Raw genomic sequence first — 21261 nt, 5'->3', positions numbered from 1 at the left:
TGAAGCCTGAAACACAGTGAACGCAGGGCCAGGAAGATTACATTTTTGTTGATCAGGCAGTGCTAGTTCTTTGGATTAACAAAGGATTTTGGTAAGCAAAGCTGTTAATCTAGCTGGTGTCATGCTCTAAATTCACTTCCCCCCACTCTTCAAGAGGGCAAGACACAAAGACTTAGAGATAGGGAAACACAAAACCAAACCCAGTGAAACTGAGACCACACAAGACATTCTGCAGTACTGTACCTGCTTCTTCCTGACTGTCAGCAGTACTGGTACGGTACAAGGAGCATATATATTACTAGTGACAATATTTTTCCTAGCAACAAATTGCTCATCGTTACAGGTTCAGCAGAACCTAAAGATGATCAGAGATAAAAACAGAAACTCAAACAGTGAATTAATAGAGAAGCTTTACTAAAGACAAGAGTGGGATGAAGGAGATTATCCGATCACACAGATACATCATTTGTGAGCTGGGATAACATTCAAACAACCCAATTCTCTTGAGGGATCATCAGAACTTTAGAGGGTGGAATACTCAGAGGAGGTGACAGTCACTAAAAAAGCAATAATCTCAGGTCTAGCTCTTCTCTCAAGACAAAAGCCATGGAATCTTACCTAGGAACTGGAAATTGCACAGAATTCTGTTAAGAAAAAATTAACCCCATCTGCATTTAACATTGGTCAAAGGCAAGTTGAGATACAAATAGCAACCGATACCTGAACAGGGATGGTTTTGTATTTTACCTTAAACAAAACAAACAATTTTAAAACGTTAAAGCAATACTTAGCCCTCAGCTCCATGAAATTCACTGGTCCCTAGGAAAGGTGACCCATTCTGATATTCATAAAATGCTGACGTCTGGAGAGACTAGTTTTAGACTTTATAGCACTGCATAAAACAGAACTAACAGCGTCTCTTACAACAAATGCCTGTAATCTGGAAAACAGATCCAGAAAAGGTAGAATTGCCTAAGGGAAAAAACTAGCTTTATTTCTTATCTGTGCAATTCTCCCATCGAATAGGTTTGCTACAGAAGTGCTAACAATCTACTAACATCATCCAACCGGAGAAGAACTGGCTACTCTAGGTTGTCCTCTTTCAAGACCACTCTAAGGTGTAGGTGTAACTGGCAAACCTGTGAATTACAGGTTGAATCTTCAAACTAAGTCTGAACTAGTTAGCTGCCTTTAAGCAGTCAGGCATCTGTGCAAAGTAATCAAAATGCAAATTTATTTATAATGTCAATTAAACCAATTATTTTATTTTAAAAAAGAAATGCTATCCCCAGGATACTCTTTGTACATATCTGGGAAAGTTCTGTCAAACTGGAAAAGTTCTGTCAAACACAGAATATTGCAGAGCCAAATAAAAACTTAAAGAGACACTTCCCTGCCCATGTTACCACCAGTTGAATTACCCTTCTTAACATAATGTCTTAACTTTCATTAGGAGGTTTCTTACTCAGATATCTCCAAGGTTAAGAGGATTGGAAAGATTCATCTTTTCTCTGGCCATCTAATCATTAAAGCTGAGAATAACAAAGTTAGTCCATTCCAGAAACACCAGTAACTCTTTCATTTCCAGGAGAGGGTACAATTACACTGCCATTGTTCTTCATTTGCTTCAGTTATGACAGGAAAATCAATGCTAATTTGAACATAATATTACATTGCTTACTGTCATTAGGCCTAACGTGCTCTGCAGAGCTCCAGTGAAATATAGCCAACATTTTTTCACTGTTACCACTAAGAAAATATAACCATATTTCATATAGGACATTTTCAGGCAAATGTCAATAGCCTAGGCAGAAGAAATAATTACAAATAAACTATTCTATTTTCTTTACTATGTTAATGGCTTTTAAATCTTATATTTGTAAAACAATTTCTCTACCACTGTGGTCAAAAGCAAGTAATTTAAAAATCATTTCTGACAGCAGCAAAGGATGAGGCTTAATAGTGCTACCTACAAGCACATACAGGATTTCCAAGGTAATTACTTCTGAAAGCATACTATTAAAAGGTGCAATTTATACCTTTCTTCTTCTACGTGCAAACGACTTGCAAAGCCTCCCACTCCGCAGAGTGGAACTGAACAGCATTCAGAGAGCAAAGAACAGTTATTAATTACGCTTCAAAAAAAAATCTGTCAGTTTAAAAATACAACAAAAAACAACAGTGCGACAGAAAATGTATGTAACTCAAGTTTTCCCTTTTAGATTGGTTGGTTGCTTTTTTTTTAAAAAGAGACTTCATGTTCCCCGTGTGTTTTTATCAGGAAAGCAGCATAATTTACTAAGCCTTGCTGGTTTGCCCAGATAACAGAAACACTGCAGATCAGGCGGGATTAGCATGCGCTGGATGAACGGTGTGGGGAGACTTGCTTACTGTGTCACTGCTAGCTAATACAGCACTTGCTTCATGCCACTGATACTATTTTTTACTGTCCTAAACTCACTCAAATATTGCTTTAGTTACAAAAGCTCTAAAATCCTCAAAGGAGCTCTCCTTTCTCTTCAGTTTATAAGTGGAGAGAGAGCCCCTTGTAAACCAAACATTCCCAAAACTTGCAATTTTTGTCCTTTCAAAAAACTCTACCTTCTAAATAATACTGAGAAAAGATGGAATGCAAAATCAGAATTGCAAGAGGTTCCTAGAGAACCAAAACAAAGCTATTTTTGACACCTACGAAGGAAGGGGCCCACAAAGCTAAGAAGAAATATTAACTGTACGCAGACTGCAGAAAAAGAGGTTGACGGAGAAAGCTCAAAGCATCTGCAAAGAAGGCTAACAGCCTAGCGAACAGCAGACCCCTCAAACTTAAGTGTCATGCAAGAGACAAGCTCAGCTAGCCCATTTTCTCACGGCAGCATCTGTGCCTCGCACGTTCGCATCACAGGGCAGAAGCTTATCGCACACTCAGCAGCGTTGTGGCGAGACAGGATTTGCTACCAGCTGCTTCTGGCAAGGGAGGTCTATGGGCAAGCAGAGAAGTCACAGTGCAATGCTGCAGCCAGGCTGGACATCTTCTGGTGAGGTCCCATGCTGAAGAGAGACTTGGCTATAAATGCCGTTCCCAAATTGCCTCAGAAACCTTTTCCCATCACGAGACTAGCCAGGCACCCAGCTCAGTTTCTCCCCAGCCAGACACACATCGCTATCCCGTGATCAGACATTTACAGTGCTGTGTAAGACAAGATACGGAAGCTGAAAGGTCTAGAAAAATGCCATACAAATTCCTGCAAAGTCAGTGAAGACACCCTTAAAAACTTCAGTATAAACAACAGTTTAATCTGGAGAATTCCACAGCATTAGGAAATTTTTAATCCATTTTTGTCTTGCATTGCTTAGGTTAAAAGCCCATAAAAACTAACGAGAACCTCCTTTGAGTACTAATACCATAAAACCCTTTTTGCTGTTACGGATTATTTCCAGGTAGCTTATAAAACGAGTGAGGGGCTGAACAGGCATGACCAGACACCTAGCAATATCTTCACAAAGTGGCATTCATCAACACCTGGAGGACAAAGTCTCCACTGAAGCTGCCCGCGGGCTTCTGCAGCAGACAGTCGTGGTCAGGCAGGCCTCGCTGGTCTCGTACCCTGGCCTCACGAAAATTACGCAGATCATGAAATACCACTCGACAAAATAGTTCAATTGCCTGATGCAAAACCTATTCCAATGGCTAATTAGGTTAAATGCTTCAGTAGGGATAATAGAGAGGTCCGTAACTAGCTTTTCTGACCACAGACATAAATGAATAAATAAGCAAAAACAATTGATGCTCTGTTTCCAGGTAAGCATCTGCTTCTATGTGTCTCCTTGTCCCCCTGCTTTCTCGCTTCAGGAACAAGAATTTTGCCGCTGATAAATTCGTGTTTTCATAAACCCTGTATCACAGACGGCACGTAGAAGACAATCCTGTATGGAGTACAAGGAAGGAGAAAGAAAAGTTTGAGAGAGACCTCTGCGCTGTTAAATGAGTATAAAATCAGGTTACTTTAGGATAAGAACATCTATTCACATTCAACGTATTGTTTCTAACAACTCTGCCTATTTGCAGTATCATTTTTGTGAAAGAAATTGTAAGGATTTATTTTTCAAGATCAGTGATTTTGTACAGACATAGCTGCTATTACTCTATTACTAGACATAGGAATAATCATTTTACGCTACAGTGCATTGTCTCAAAAAAATCCACAACATAAATTGGAACATACATGTCACCTGAAAAATGATCTGAAAAACGGCCAGAAAAATGGCCATTTACTAACAGTGAAGTTAACTGATCCCTCAGCTATTTCCTCCTCAGGTTTTGGACACCTTCAATAACAACATTACAATACTTTTCATCCACAGACCTCAAAGCATTTGACAAGTTAGGTAGGTCTTACAGGGCAGACACAAAGGCACGGAGAAATTAAGTGACTTACTCAAAATCACACATCAGTGAGAAGCAGAGCCAGAAATAAAACAGAGAACTAGCTATACTTACCCTTGCACAATAGTGTCCAGGAGAAAAGCGTATACAAGCTCTACATGCATGCATTAGAAAAGAGAATCTATTTTTAACCCACATCCTTCTCCTAACTCCCCCACTCACTATTTATCTTAGAGTAGTCACATTCTGTGGTTTCAAAAGTAGTTGTTAATTTAGAACCAAGGAAATTCTCCAAATGTAGGATCTGATGCTTGCCAGAATTCAATTCCATTTCAAAATTCGCATCTAAGAACATTTCACATAATGCTGCCACTTTGGAGGATAAGTGGTTCATTAATTGGCTTCACTTTTCTGAAATTCCCCTTTTCCTATAGAATTAGAAAGTAGCTAAAAATTAAATTGCACGGTTTCATCTGCAGAGGTAAAGCCTGGCATTTAGAATATCAAGAAGGATGGTATTGCGTTATTGTAGAATGCTGAACTGCAAACCTGATTTAACCTAGTTCTTCCACGCTAATAGCCCTTTCAGAATGAAACACTCTGTCCATCCCATAAAAGTCCACTGATAAAACCGACAAGCATGAAATTTGGCTCACCTTGACTTTGTTTGTATCACCATGAAAATTCTGGCTCTTCTGTCCAAATTGAAGCTTATTAACTGTAACAAACACAGAGTACGTGTGCACTCCATACATACATACCCATGCTCAATCTGGAGTTGAGGAAACTTTCTCTGTCTTACATTATTCCAAAAAACATTAAAGTTGCAAAGTGAATTGCAGAACTGGAAATTCCAACAACAGAGGAACACACAAGATGCCCCAACTGTTCAAAGAACTTGACCAGTGCTCTGCACATCGCTGACAACTCAGAGAAACTATAGCACCTGAAAATGGAGTCCTGGTGGAAAGGGTCCACATTTTTATCCATAGATGCAACAATTGTTAGGATTTCATTCGTCTCTGTCCCATAAGGTAAGTGACATTCAACCACTGTTAAAGAGGAGGCCAATAATTGCAATTAATACTGCTCTTTTAATAAAATTTCAGTACTTTGGGGTAAAAGGTAGTTCCTTACCTTTGCAGCAATGAAGCAAAAATACGTATTTGAAATATTTGGGTTCTTTTTAAAATAGGTAACGCTACTGGACACAAATGATCAAGCCCAAACTCCTGTATTTTCTGAAATAAAATATTGTATTCTCTGAAATAAAATTTCTGTAGATCAACACTCCAGTAGTTTTTCAAACTAATCTTACTTCAGGGCAGAAGAATATGGCACTGCTTGTTCCAATGCAAAAAAGTCAAAACAACAGCACGATGCAAAAACAAAATGACCTTTTTATACCACAAGACATCCGCCTCCAAAATGCTATATATCACAAAAGTGGCATAACATTTCTGCAAGGTTTCCCCTTTTGTTTGTATGATGTACTTTACTCAGACAAAAAAATGTGTTCCCTGCCCTGGAAGGCAAAGTAGACTTTTCTTCTGGGCAGAAGAAATGCCAGCTTTCAAGATAGATGTCTTGCCTGTCCTGTTCTCTCCTGCTACGAGCAGCATCACACGTTGGAGAACTGTCCTTGCTGCTGCTGCAGTCAGCAGCAAAACTACCCAGACCTCCACGGCAGCAGGACTGGAAGCGCGCAAGGCCGCCCGAGCATGCTGGACACATGCAAGGAAGCCCCCACAGCCTTTGCAGGTTGTTCAAAGTGTCTGCGGACAGGAACTGGATCTCTGTATGAAAAATTACTGTAGTAGTCTCAGCCATGCAATGAAGTAATTACCATGGTAACATGCCCCTCACTGTACATGCACTCTAGACTCACCTTTCCAGTATGGAAAAAAAAAATCTTCAAATCCACAAACTTTTTATAGTACTGTAAGGCCACTGGAGGCTTTCAACACAACTCCCAGAATGGTGCGAGTCAATTAAGAAAAAAAAATAACTGTCTTAGAACTACTTATGTGTTTTCTTTCATCTATATAAACTGCTTTAAAAAAAAAAAACAGTAAGGATTTTCAGAGATGCACAGCAGATTAAGAAGATATATTACTTATTATTGCTCCACAGAATGATTACATGACCATGTTACCACCCAGTGACGTGACTCCCCGATGCGTGTACAGTATGGAGGTGTTCTAGAAATCCTGTCTTCCAGAATTACCTTACTGAAATGCTAAAGGGCACCTGCATTCCTGCAGTACAACAACAGAATTCAATTACTAGATAGATTTTACAGCAAGAATTAGTTTCCCCTGCAAAATCTAAAGCAATATTTCAACATCTTTCTTATAATTTGGAGAATTTAATGTTTTTAAAAAGTCAGGTATCAGCTTTTCACCCTGTTCTCTTCACTCTAATATACTGTAGGTCAAAGAACTCCACATGGCACATGTAACAGTCAGAATTTCCTTGGGGCCTTTAACGTCGCCATACCCTCATCCACAATTTTTGTACAGATAAATAAATATACATTAGTTTATTTTTTATGAATGCAATAAATATTTCCATTGACCACATGGAGCCTAATTACTTTTAACCTTAATTGCTGATAGATCAAATATTAAATTCAGATCAGGAAGTTAAACACTTGGATACTCCTACATTTCATCAGCCGTGAATGTCTACCTACAGCACAGGAATTCCACATAAACCAGAAGTAGCTGTAACACTAAACCAGGTGATAAATCTATATATGAGAAACTACTATATACTGAGAAATCTATATAGGTTTTCCAGTACAGTCAGCCTTTCACCTGGGTATGCTTTTTAAATAAATCCAAATTCTTATATAAGAGTGACAAGCCTTTTTAATACTAATTTTTAACTGGAAAAGATGCAATATACTGCTAGTTACTGTCTAAATATTGTAAGTTCACTGCAGATCATTACTCTGCCAAATTACTTCTAGGTTTAGAACTTGCCATTATGCAAGTAATTGCTTCACAATAACTTCATTGTTCCTAAGGCAGAAGCTACCTACAGTCGTGAGAAGTGTATTACGAAAAAGCAAGCCTTTGCTATTTCAAAGGTCTATTATTAATTCTGCATGCAGAATTACATACTAAGAATCGTCCAGATTACAGTGGTAAAAAACATCTTCACACGAGGCTGTATGAAGCATCCCAAATCTTTACACTTTGTATTCCTCAGACACCTCACACTATTAACTGATGATCACACTTGCAGAGTAAACAGTTAAATGTTTATGTACTGTTTTGTAGCAGCTGTATCCTGAATGTCTCGAGAAAATACTGAGAGCAAATAATTAAAATACACAGATACATAAACAAAAAAAATCCTTTCCCACATTCATTTGACACAAGAGTTTTCTAATGACGCCAAAGAAAGTAACGTACTCCTTTTCGAATCTATAAGCAGATCCCAAACAAGTCACAGGAAGCTTTTTTTTTTTTATGACATTTTTGAAATTTCGGTAGATACCCTCCTTCCAGAGGACCTCTAGGAACAAAGTGTCGTTACCCTGGGGGATACAAGAATCCACAGCTTCGCTGTTGCACATTCTGGAACATCCTATCAGAAAGACCTAGCACTGCTACCATTACCACTTATTTTTGGTGAGTTTTGCCTACTTTCTTCAAGTATCACAAGACACAGAATGGGCATGCCTGCTGCAGAGATGAGCATTAATCAATATGCAGATTTACAATTGGAAAATCATTTGCTTTTTTGCAGGAGATAGGATGCACAGAATTAGCTTGTCCTTCTCACTGGCAAACGTGCTCAGGATCTGGCGAGAGCCTTAGCCGCCTTGCTGCCTCCCGCAGAGCTTTCTAGGGCATGGGCAGAGAGAGAGGAGACCATGGAATGAGATGCTGCCAGCTCTCCATATGTGGGCTTCCAGAGCCCTCCCCCCACTGCTGAGTCACCTAGATCATACATTTTAAACCTAGGCTTCCCAGTTACTATAACAACTTAATGGATTTCTTCTTGATGTTATTAATTACATTCAGTTTAATCTGTTCGTACAGGATTTAGGAGGAGGCACTACAGGACAGCTTCTCCTCTCCTTTCAAAAGGCTTTACACTCCTCTACTCCTAACTCACTTCAACACTCAGGCGCTCCCGCCATAAATTTCCATCTACTGAGATAAGGAAATGCTCCTATTCCTGTCCTTCGAGAGCTTGCGGTATTTTTTTTTTCCCCTGAAACCAAGTCAGACAGATGCCCATAATAAATCTGGGAAATACGTACCCTCAGCTGTTTCCCTGTGGTAAATACAGTGCCCAGAACAGCTTGCAGCCTGGCCCCAAAAGGCGTTCATAAGACATCCCGAAAGAGAAAGACTGTGGGCACTTTGGCAGTGAAACTATTGAGAGCGCAGGCAAGGAAGCAGTTTGAATACACTTAAATTAGGTCTGCATTTCACAGCTCCAGGGTTTGAACAGGCAGACCTCTGCTGCGGAAAACGGCAGGAAATGCAAGAAATGGGACAAACCCCAAGGTTCAGGAGAGGGGCGGCACGCGGAATTAGCCATTTTCCTTTTCCCTTTCTGCAGCTGCAGAGCCAGTGACCAGAACGGCCACCACCGCTAAGCAAGGGCGCAGCAAGAGAGGAGGCAATGGTGCTTGGGGAGGCAGCGCCAGGACTCTGCCTCCCTTCACGCTGCCTGCCGCTGGACAGAGGGAAGGGCAAGTGTCCCCAGGCCGGCTGGGTGAGGCGGGCCGCCAGGGAGGACGCGTGTCTGCTCCGCCTCGCTACAGGGCAGCGAGCAGCAGCAAGGAAGCAACATCTCGCTAGTACGGATTAAACAGCACCCACTTCCAGCCACTTCAGAGCTGCACGACGATGTTTAATTAGTATAGGCACCAAATGCCAAACTCCTTCCACTTCCACAGGACTCTGGGATACTGGCAGACCAAGAAGTTTGTCAGCCCTTGGGTGGGTGACAGACCAGAAAAGGTAGAAAACCAGTAAGCCTGAATCTACAAAAGGCCTTTTGCTGCATGTCTGCATTCACTATTCACTGCCATACATTCAGTCTTAGCTATCTGCTATTTTCCTTCCTCCATGGGCTGGAGCAAGGGAATATTCCACTCGCATCTCACCCTCAGGCAGAGAGTTCTCAGCACTAACTGAGTTACCTGGGCTTAGGAGTCAGCTTGCCTATCACTACAAATCACTGCAGTCCTCTGGGGTAGAACTTTCGGGAAATACCCAGAAAGTTGACAAATGTAAACTACAATATGACCTTATATCTTTATTTTTGAAAAAAAATCTATTGCACATTTGGAAAAAAAAAAATCTTACTTTAAAGGGCCAAGCTTTAGGTACAGGGACAACATAAGAGTCCAGTCCAATGGAGAGCCTCAACTTCCAATATTCTGCACAACTCCAGAATAAAGCACGCATGCTGCTCATCTCTTTAGATTTACCCATTTTAGCTGTGCAGTACAGAACTGTACTATCTGCAGAACTATTGCCACACATGATTCAGGATAATTTTAACCCCACAGACATATGGAGAACGCTCCTTTCACCCTCCTCTGCAGAAAAAGCAAAGACGATCCGATTCCACAGACTTCCAACACAGAATAAAATCCTCTCTAGGTAATTTAAATCAAAAAATCCATGGAAATAATAATAGCATTTGTTTGCATTTATAGTGTAAAAATGTGCATTGCATTTTAATCACTGGGTGTTCAGTGATAAATATCAGAACGCAGGAAAAAACATAATTTTATGCTGCTTGCAATTTTTTTATTTCAAACTACTAATTTCCATGAATTTAATTACTCCGACTACAAAGTACAGTTATTAGACACCTACAAGTACCCTTTTAAAACTTCTAACTGTAACCATATTTGGAGAAATCAAAGAATATGTCTGAAGTAAGAAACAACATGAAGCAGCCGTAAGTGCCACATGACTGCATTTCACAGCATTAATCCATGTGCAACTTGTTTGCTCTCAAAATCACAGTATCAATAACGAAAGACAAACAGGTGTGATTTCCTGAAAAGCTTTTATGAAGAAAATCTGTCTTATACAACCATAAACAAGTAGCTGGTACAAGTGTAAAAACAGAACAAATGTGCTCTGGACCCCTTGAGCAACGACAGGAACAATCACCAAACACACAAGTATTTATCCTGAAGTGCCAGAGGTGAGGCTGCCACATCTCTGCGAAGAAGCAGGCAACCACCACTTGTGTTTTCCCAGATCCACAGCTAACTTGCAGATTGGAAGGATCCCCTGCACTACATATGTAACACCGGAAAACCCCCTCTACCACACAGCGCATTATAACGTCTCAAATAAAAGTTCAATAGCACAAGCGCTAGTGGCAAAGCACTAACTTCAAAACCAGAAGGTATATATACAGATGTCTCAGCACGGCACACAGCCCGCCTGCATTGCCAGATCAATCCAGTCCTTTTATCTGCCTGGGATCCACCTCATAAAAAGAGTGCTGGAAAACAAATTCAAAACTCTATGACTGCCCAGCCTACCCAGTGAAAGTGGACTTGACAAAGCTGAGCCTGGACACGAAAGTGCTGCACCTTTGACGCAGGGCTTCCCCTCTCCATTCATCGTTTCTAGACTCTTTTTACATTGTTATGCTGGAAAATAAGCGCTAGCGCCTACCGACAGGCAGGTCTTTGATCCAGTAAGCAACCACAAGACCTACCAAATAAAGAAGCAATTAGTCTTCTTTGCCTAGTAATATGGCAGAAGCAATAGCGATAACCACCCCAGGGATTACACCATATTGCAATCTATCTCATACGGAATTACAGGAATGGAAAGGGAGCTGTCTGCAAATGCTTTCTCTCATACATTCAACCCCACCAGAAGAGGGGTTTCCTAAGTGATGAGTGTAGCAGGAAAAACCACCACATCATAACCCTAGAGCGAAGGACAGACGGAGGAGGTACACTTCTGCTGGTGAAGAGGATTTTAGCGCTGTGAACCATTCCAAGAAGAGAGGTTTGGAAGACGTCTTCTGCTTGTTCCTTGTTTTGTAAATAAAGCAATACTGCTCCCAAAAAATATGCAACTAAAATCAGTTCCTCCTGGTAATAAGAACAACAAGCAAACCTCCCTAGAATAATACCTCACGTCAAAAAAGAGAAGCAATATTTAATCCAGCACTGCCAAAGACTTTTACTGAGGTGCACAAAGTCATTAGGAGTTTGCTTACATCTAATTTGCCTTTTTTTTTCAATAAAGCGTCTCTGTATTAGTCTTTGTAACTTTTACTGCACACAACTGAATCAAGGAATTAATTTCCATTACAACTATGTTACATGACAGGAGTCTTACGTGAGAATAGTACTAGGCTTGTAGACTAGTACTTGTAGACAATATTTTTACTCAGACAATGGATGATTAAGAAACAAGAGAAGATGCTAATGCAGGTATCTTCTATTTCTTAACAGTTAGCAACTTGTCTGTGACCCAAATTATTTTTCTTTCTAAATAAATACATGTTATTCTGTGTATTTGTCAACAGGCTCCATAAGCAAACTATGCAAGCAATTTTTTCCATAGTTCTTATGCTTGGATTCATTTGAACACTGCCTTATCCTAGCAATTCTGAGGACAGGCATATAAAGCCTTCCAATTTATATTTGAAGCAATTCATCAATAACACACAAGCAGCTTGAAAAAAGTTGTCCTGTGGCCCAAAGAAAATTGCACAAATGAATAAAAATATCTCCAAAGGCACGCAGGCCCAATTTCACCAACAAAGAGGGAAAACACTAGTTGACTGTGTCAAATCTTGAATAGTATACATGGCTGATTTTAGGATACCAAAACATTATACATATGCTGAAAGCAAACTTACTGATCAGAATGGGAAAAAGATCACTAGCTTTGTAAAAGTACTGGCCTCCTAATCATCCTGCTTAGTCCAAAGATTTCTCCTTTTTTAGTGGTTTTCATCCAAAGGTCCTTAAGTTTACCTCACTCATTAGGAAAGCACAGCAGTGAGGACAGATTGTAAGAGAAATTTCTGAGCAAGTTCTAGAAAGAAAATATAAAATGGAGATAGAAAAAGCAAATCCACTTCACTCAGGCAAATTCACCTCTCCCAACCCAACGAATTTGGGAAATAAACAAACAAAAACAAGAATGGCTAGTGTTATCGTGAACTCAAAATACCACTGGACATTCTTGTATGAGAAACAAAGCATCTTGTGCTACTTCAGGGACAGTTTTGCAAGCCAATGCCTATAGAGATTGTAAATTTTACATATGGATGCTTTTTCTTCCAGTGGAATGGCTAAAATAGGTAATACTGGGTTTAGATCTTGCAACACACACAGACACTATGAAATTTATGATTAGTATTCCTAAGCATGCAGTGCATCATATGAATATGATTTTCTTTGAACAGAATCCCATCAAATGGAGCAGCTTCACCCTGAAGCATTCCATATGTTTCATACTTATTTTCTTCTCAAGAGCTCTTGTGAGGCTAGATCATTTTCTGTTTCTTATTTGGGCTTGTAGTTTCAGAAACGGTTACTACTGAGAATTAATCATTTCAGATGCCTCTCTCCCTGAAGTTCCCGTTTCCACTATTTATAAGTACACTTGAAAGTATCCCTGTTGCAAGGAGCTCCATTCCAGATTTATCTTTCACATTTAAGAAGCACTCTGGCAATTTCAGAAGATTTTTTTTGGTACTATTTATTCAAGTGCTGTTCAGTTTATTGCTTCCTCAAGCAATTACTGAATTAGAAAAGCATGAATGAAACAACCAAAAATCAATTGCAAGAATTTATTTTTCAATCTAAGCAGGCTATTACTCCAACCAATACTCTGAAATCATTTTTCACTGGGCGACCACCACCTTGCAGGCAGAAAGCATTCAATCAACTCCAATCTGCATGACTCACGTGTTGAGCTTTGTTAAGCAACCAGAAGGTTAGAGCGGGTGCCCCTGCAATACATTCTTCTCTTGTAACTCCCCAAGAACCTATCTAATGCTGGTCACCTTAGAACCATCCCTCATTGTTGTCCAGCAGCGCTCTGAAAGGACCGCTTAAGTGCATCTGTCAAACAGATACACTTTCATAGATATTTTTATATTCCCCTCAAAAATCTCTGTAAATCTTCTTTGATTTTGAAATTTTCCTTTTGTGCAATCTCTTCTGCCTTTCATGGGTTCTTATATACTTCTTCAGCACTAAATGCAAGTTTTAGAGAAGCACCTTACTGCTGGCACATTTTCCTATTTATTTCAAGCTACTTTGGCATGCTGAACAGCATCCTGCAGTCTCAATAGGGCATTAAGAATATAGCAACCTGTGGCAAAGGGACCATGTATTCAGCCTTTTCTTCCACCGTCTGCAATCCCATACATCTTGCTTTCATGCCTCTCAACTAAAACACTCAAGAACCCTAAAGGGAAGGTGCTCAGCAGGTCAACCTAAAAGGATGATGAAGGTCCAGGGCCTCGAGCCTTATGTCAAGTGAAAACTTCAGTTTGCAACCAATACCAAAGCTGTTTTTCTCATTCTGAATTTCCAGCCACGATTTTAGGTGTTCTTAGGGCATAATATTCAGATCAGATGAGCTAGCCAGACATTTGAAATTTACATAAATATTTAATTTTATTATGACAAACCACGCCGTTAAACTACCAAGGCTTGCTACTTGGGCAAGTTCAGCTTTTACTTTTGACCTCCCCAGGGGAAAAAATATTAGCTCTGTAAAACCTGTACGGAGGATTTATATGCTGTGCTCATTTCACTCCCTTACTGATATTTCTTATAAGAGACTGCACTAATACAGTATTTTTCAAAGTTGTGAGTTGTTCCTCCACTCATGCTCATTTCCAGAGAGGCACTATTTCATTTTATCTTTACGCTCAAAGGAAATTTCTCCCCTTTTTTACTGACATTTCGTAGTTTAAGTCCCAAAACTGGTCTTTATAGGTTAGTGAGCATACACTGCAGCTCCAGCAGCTCCCTAACTTGTCGTATGTTGCAGACAGCCACTTTATTTGAATTAGTTTCCAGAAAAACATCGTTTCTCCGGCCTGCCTGTGCCACCTGAGTTCACTTGGGACCCCAGGCAAAAATAAAAGTGAAAACAGCATGATTATTTATTCTAGCAAAGAAAAGGCTCAACTTCATGCTTACAAATTCAGAAACATTATTATTAAAGAAAAACATTTAAAAGAATACTGAGGAGAAAATCCTGGCATTAAACCTGGCACTAAGTTCTCATTCTGGCTGTCTTTTACAGCGTCTCGGGGGTATCGTTGTCTCTAAAAGACACATAACCATATCAGCAGAATAATGCCTCCAAAACGTTGCCCACAAGGCTAGGTTTCTTTGTGGTTTTAAGACAGCAGCTCAGCATCCCTTGACCTCCTAAATGCTACCTTCCAGAGATGGCTTTAAAAGCTACCCTAAGACAACAGCAAATTAGCTGCTCCCCATCCTGTTGTGCCTGCCCTGCTCTCTGTTGTCTTCAAGACTATACTATTTCCTTGAATTTGTTTAGATGTATGACCTCTCTTTTCCCTTTTTGCTCTTCAGAATTCTCTTCCTGCTTCTTTACTTGTAGAACAGAGTTTCTACTTTGTGCGTTGTTTTACAACACAGGCTTTGAATATCTTGTGCAAAATGGTTCTTTCACTGCAAACGTCACACAGACAGTTCTTGCCCTAGCTTGCCCAAGTGGAAAAATATTTCTAACACAGGTAATAAAAACCTGCTGCTTGGTTACCTTTTTAGACAGTCTTTTATTCCTCTTATGTACTAACTACAGTCATTTAGTTCTCTTACTGCTCGCTAACACGTCATATTTGGAAGGCATACACTTAACCGCAAATAGCCACTGCTCCCTGCAAAATCTGCTGCTTGTAATGTCCCTGTTTTGACCTGGCTATCGGCTGTGCTGCAAATAATTGGAGAGCAAATGGGCACACGTTAACTGTGTAGCAGCTAAGTCTTGCCAATTTAATGTCCTGAACAGGCAGCTGACTACTTGCAAAGAAAGTGTATTTCAGCAAATGACATTCTTTCGTAATGCAAAGTATTTCTCAAAAATGTCATTTAATAGTTTGCATCCTCTTTGTGCTCCCACTGAAACGTAGCCTAGACCTTCAATATGATGCATAGAATAGGATGAAACTCCTCAGTCGTTTTGCGTTATTAAGGACACTCACTCCAAGAATCAAGAGTATCAGCCATCTCAATTCTCTGACGCATTGCAAAGGATTCTGGTGGCTTTCGCTGCTTTTCTGTTATCAGAGACTCATTTAACATATGATACATCATGTCATACACTGAAATACTGGCATTTCATCAAATTACCTACAGCGCAGAGGAAAATAGACTTGCTGTGAGATTTCCTGGTCAATCAAAAGGAAAAACAGAGGCTTTCAACAATCTGAGACCGGAAGGTCCTCTGAATTTACTGGTGCTTCAGTTGTAAAAAGAAACTTTAAAAGACTCGTTGATCAGTATAGTGCTACCATTTTCAGAGACTGGAATGTAAAGAGAGGGGAAAATATCTCTGATTATTTACAATATCTCTGATTAGTAGTACTAAGGATTTAAAGTCTTCAATGATAAACAAATACATGAAGGGATACATGAGGGCATAGGTTGGAGGAGGCAGTCAAATGCCATTGTGTGCACAAAGCACTACCCAGCCCATGACATAGCTCCTGGTTCCACTTGCCTCCTCATTCCCCATCAGTAAAAATATATATAACACTCTGCTTGGCTTCCAAAGAGGAGAGAACATTCAGGAAGGAGAGCTGGATGAAGAAACATAACCAGATAGAAAGAAAAAGGACAAACAAAGACAGCTAGATGAGACTTTTCCAGATCTTTTTTTTCCTCAGGGTTATTAATAAAATATCTAAAGCTCATGGTTAAGTGCACAAACATTAGAAAATGCCAAAACTCAGACTGCACATGTACACTTAAAGAATTACACTTTTTAAGCATTTGAATAGCCACAGATCTAATCCATCATGATCCACTAATCTTTTCTCCCATCACTGCCTGTAACGCCAGATGCTTCAAAAGAAAAGTGCAATAAATTCCACTGTAGGCAGATGCAGAATAACCTGCTCTCCTAGAAAGTTTCCTTGGAGCCTTATTTCTCAAATACTGGCTTAAGCCATGAAGGATAAACATTTGCATCTTTTCCAAAGCTCCCCAAAATTGTCTCCTTAGTATTTGCAAAGTTTTGCATACTTCTGGATACTTGTATGATTTACAAAAGTGTTTTTGGATCTAAGTCAAGTTCTGTGCTTCCAGAACACTCTGTCGAGTAATTCCTTCAGTCTAATTATAAACGTCAAGAAAAAAAATTTTTTTTTAACAGTCTCGAGTTTGCTTTCAATTTCATCGCATACCTACTTGTCTTATATTCTATAAATAGGGAAAATGAATTCTTAAACTACCTTTTCTATACCATTCAACATACTCTCTCCAATATGATAATCTGAATATGGAATACACTCTGGAACAATCTGAGATGTAACAGCACGCTCTGTATCTAGGGCTTATAGATAACGGAATATCCGTCAGTGGAATTTTACAATCACAGAACAGTGCTAACGGCAAAGAGAATCAGACCTTTAGTGAATGTTTGTAGCAAGCAAAGTCAAGACACACTCTCAATTTAAACGCTGTATTTTTTCTTTAAAAAAAAAAGCTTTCAGAGCTGAAAGATAGTTTAATAAAGAAATACAGTTAAAATGTTTTACCTAAAACAGCTAAATAACCCTTCCTCTGACAAAAACACCACAGCAGCAAGAATGTGAAAATGAAGCTGACAAATTATTTTAATTCTCTGAGAGAAATCAGAAAGAAAACAGAGCATGAGTAATAACATTAGATTAATATTCTTTTCCTTTAGAAGCAATATTTATGAACTGTAGACACGCACTTGTTTGCAACAGCTCACAAGCTGAGGGGAGCTGTTCTTTCACATCGTCAGTTGTGAAAGAACAACTACTCCTTCCTAGGAAGTTTTTCACTTTGCTAAGGCTATGTTTATCCCATTGTCAAAATGACCCAATTTAATGTATTGATACAACTTCATTATTTGATGTAACTGCATTTATTGATGCAACATGCTTTATTTTCTGCGCAATAAGCATTTAATCTAAACAAGAAATAAAGGTTTCTCTACACACCATTTTTCACTATTTCTCTCAATGCATTAAAACTACCACATCGGGCATCTTTATTTCATATTTTTGTTAAATCTGACTTCATGAGCGTGATGTTATATACAAACAATACCAAGAGTACAACATACTCACTCACCATGTGCAAGCGGGGACCAGGCATGAAAAGTTTCAAATCATGAAACAAGAACTGAAGAAAGTTCTGAGTATCTAAAAAAGAGCAGTAAAACAAAAATTCTCTTCTACTATTTTCTGCTGTTCTTTCTGGATACAAACTGCTAATTGCTTGTTCTGCGAATGAACAAAAAAAGGAAAGAGGACTTAAAATGGGCTGCATAAACACTCCCAAATGTGGAGGGCATTTTCAAAACCATGGAACAACTGCCAAGCACATTTTCTACGCAAGGCACGAAACCCACGAAACCAGATGCACTGTAGCGCACATCAGCAAGACTAGATTTCTTGAAGTAACATAAATAAACATACAGCTATGTTATTACAAAGATACCAGAGCAGCCGCTCTGATAGCTTGAATGGCATGGACAATTCCAGAGTATGTTTGTTTGGGTAAAACAAATCACCCCAAACGGCCCAACCTGTCAGCGCTTACAATTGTCATTTTTCGGAAGGATTTTACAATTCTATCAATGGTTATCCATTTTAAACATGGAAATTCAATGTAGTTGATTGTTACGATTTTTAAATAAGACTACTGTTCACAGAGACAATCAGTTGGCTAATCTGTTATAAGCTTCCTGATGGACAAGTAAGACTCTTGAGCAAGGATTTGAATGCTGAATAAGGAGAAGCCTACGTTTCAGTTAGAGAGAGCTTGGGAATAAGTGCAAAGGTGGTTGTGGAAGAAGAGGGAGGACTGGATCATAAACCTGCCAGCTCTGGGCAAATGGAGGGCTTAGCGAGCTCCCTGGAAAGAGAGAGGAAATTGGATGAACAGAGAAGCATAATCCTGCGTGGCACTTCCATAAAACTTCAGAGTAGCGAAAGAGGAAGCGGCAGAAAGATTTAACAATTACATTCAGCTTAGTCAGACCAACAGGTACAGAAAACGATTTGGGTAATGAGATTCGCATCAAACGTATAAAGGGTAGGTATAGGCACAAGAAAGGCTGCCAAGAAGGAGACTTCAGAACCAAAAGCTACAAAGACCAAATATAAGTTTTCGCAACCTAAAAAGAGCAGAGGCTGTACCTGCAGAATGTAGCATCCTAATCAGGAACAGAAAATTAGAAAAGGATCCTAGCGGTATGGATCAAAATAGTATGAGATCAGGATTTGGTCCGCTACTTACATCCATGATACAGAATAGTCTTAGCTAGAACTTTTGTACCCTCACACAAATTCAACCTCAACATGTTTTTGGAAGAAGGAGTCCAGCAAGCTGAACCTGGTATTTTAATTCAGGCTCACATACACACATTGCACTAGAATGGTTTACTGGAATCTACGTTGTCCAAAGATGGGAATAAAATAAGATATAGGTGTACTTGGAGGACCTGAGCAGGCCCATGGAAACACTAAAATAGATTAGATGACACGAGAAAGAGACAGATAATTACAATGAATAATCTGCTATATGAAGTCAGTATCCTTAATACTGTACTAGAAAAGCACTCTTTGCACTAAAGAGCTTAGATTCCAGATGATTTATAAATCAGAGATTTGTTTACAATCTGTCCACCGTCTCTGGAGCTGATAGTGAGAACAGAAGTGAATGAGGGTCTCTCTCAAAGGGGTATTAGAAGTTCTCTGTTTCAATGGATTTAAAACCTTTAAGTGCAATTCCAATTTGATATGCAAATCCTTCTGCCCTGACCTGAGCCGAAAAACCTGTGTAATATGACAATGCTAGATAAAAATGCAGAGCTTATTCACTGTCACTTCCTCTGGACATCAGAATTTCAGAGGGAAAAATAAAAAGCTTCACGTGACTCCTGCTGTTAAGATAAAACACGAATGTATCAGGAATTCTACCTTCAGTGCAGGTGACCTCTTGTAATATTTTACACTGAGGCAGATGGTGAGCACCACACAAAGCAAATTCCTTCTTCTGCGGTTACGTTCCACGCTAAGTCTCAGAATAGCTCGTTGCCTGCCAGAGCCGATTCATCCCTCCTCAACCTTCACACCAGGGAGGCGAGAGGAGGAAGACCCTTCCTGCTCTCCGAAGCGGTGCCCCGCAGCCTGGCGGGCAGATGCTGCCGCCTCACAACCGACGTAGACCTAACCCAGAGGGAATATTAAACTTCCACATCCTTTCTAAACTCACACCTCCCACCAGGCCCCGAACTGAGAAAAGGAGAATCAGAGAAAACAAACCGACCCAAACCACATGCTGGCCAATACGATGCGAGGCAGTGAAACCCAGAAGAGAAAACGTTCAGGCGGGAATTACGGTCGGGAGAAGGGACCTGACGAGAGGCGACGGGCGCAGGTCAGGCCGCGCGCGGCGAGCGGTTTGCTGGCCCGTTCCGGACGCTTCGTCCCCGGGGCCCGCAGCCGGCCCTGCTCGGACGCATCACGAGGAACTCCGCTCCACACGCGGTTTTCAATGAGATATGATACTGCAACGAGGCAGGCTCCCTTCGCGAGGTCCGAAATGAAGCGAGCGTTTTAAATAGAAACGTGCGGAAAACGAGAGAAAATTTGGAGAGAAAAAAAAAAAAACCGCAGAACTGCAAAACCAAAATCTTTTTTTATTTCCTCCCCCCCCCCCCATCCCCGGCTCTTTTCTTTTGCTATCAATCAGTAACGCCATGTGATTCGACGCGACAAAACTTACCGAGACCCCCGAAACAAGCCCGCGAGTGACTAAGACGTTTTCCCGTCGTGAGATCAGCGCCGGCGACGGCTCCCGCCGGCGGCCAGGCAGCAGGACGACGCCGAGCCGCCGTCACCCCCCGCCTCCCCTTTCCCCTCCCCAAACCCCCGCGCTCCCCTCCTCCGCCGTTAGCAACCGCCGAAGTTAACGCTGCCGCTCGGCGCCAACTCCGCCGCCGGCCCCCCCCCTTCCCCCCCCCCGCCCCAAGCAACGGCCGGCTCCAACGGCCGCCGGCGCGGCGCGCGCCTAACGGCCGCCCCGCAACGGCCGGCTCCAACGGCCGCCGGCGCGGCGCGCGCCGAACGGCCGCTCCCTAACGGCCCCAACGGCTCGGCGCTGCCCCGACACCGGGCGGCCCGGCCCCAGCCGCGGGGGGCGCCCGGTGTCCCTGCTGCCGGCCGCGCTGGAGGCGGGCAGCGATGGAGGAGGAGGAGGAGGCGGCGGCGGGCAGGGACGCCGCCGGGGAGCGCTTACCTTGGGCGAGCGGCGCGGCGCCTCAGCGCTCCGCGGCCGCCCCGCTTCTCCCCGGCGGCGGCGGCGGCGGCGCAGCTCGCCGGGCTCCCACCTGCCGGGCGGGGGCTGCGCGCAGGGAGCGGCCGCTTCCCGCCGGGCCGGACTCGCCTCAGGCGCCCGCTGCCGGCGGGTGAGGCGGCCGAGGCGCCCCGACGGGCAGGGCCTCTCCCCCCCCCCAACCTCCGGCGGCTCTGGGGTCCCCACCGCCTCCCCGGCGCAGCCCCAAGGCCCTGCCCGGCGCCCCAGCCCTTGGGGCGCTGCCGCCTCGCCCTCCTTCTCCGGCCGCCCGGGGCCGAGGAAGGCGCTGGGCGGCCGGAGGTGAACT

At 41.7% G+C, this 21261-nt stretch overlaps 1 protein-coding gene across 3 annotated transcripts in view; it reads right to left on the bottom strand.

Moving 5' to 3' along the window:
* The window catches only part of PDE4B (phosphodiesterase 4B), a 228525-nt gene extending 207577 nt beyond the window's left edge, over positions 1-20948 (bottom strand). The window contains exon 1 of one of the 3 annotated variants that reach the window (XM_068953466.1): positions 20898-20948. The gene's annotated coding sequence lies outside the window, so the exon portion shown is untranslated. Of the gene's footprint in view, positions 1-17723; positions 18026-20384; positions 20513-20897 lie in introns of those variants that run through there. The other 2 variants (XM_068953467.1, XM_068953469.1) reach the window with 2 other exon arrangements.
* Between the last annotated feature and the right edge of the window lie 313 nt (positions 20949-21261).

The sequence above is a fragment of the Struthio camelus genome, chromosome 8 (genome assembly GCF_040807025.1).
Source record: "Struthio camelus isolate bStrCam1 chromosome 8, bStrCam1.hap1, whole genome shotgun sequence".
Lineage (NCBI taxonomy): Eukaryota > Metazoa > Chordata > Aves > Struthioniformes > Struthionidae > Struthio > Struthio camelus.
Note: the sequence above shows the minus strand (reverse complement) of the source record. Positions and strands in the feature narration are given on the sequence as shown.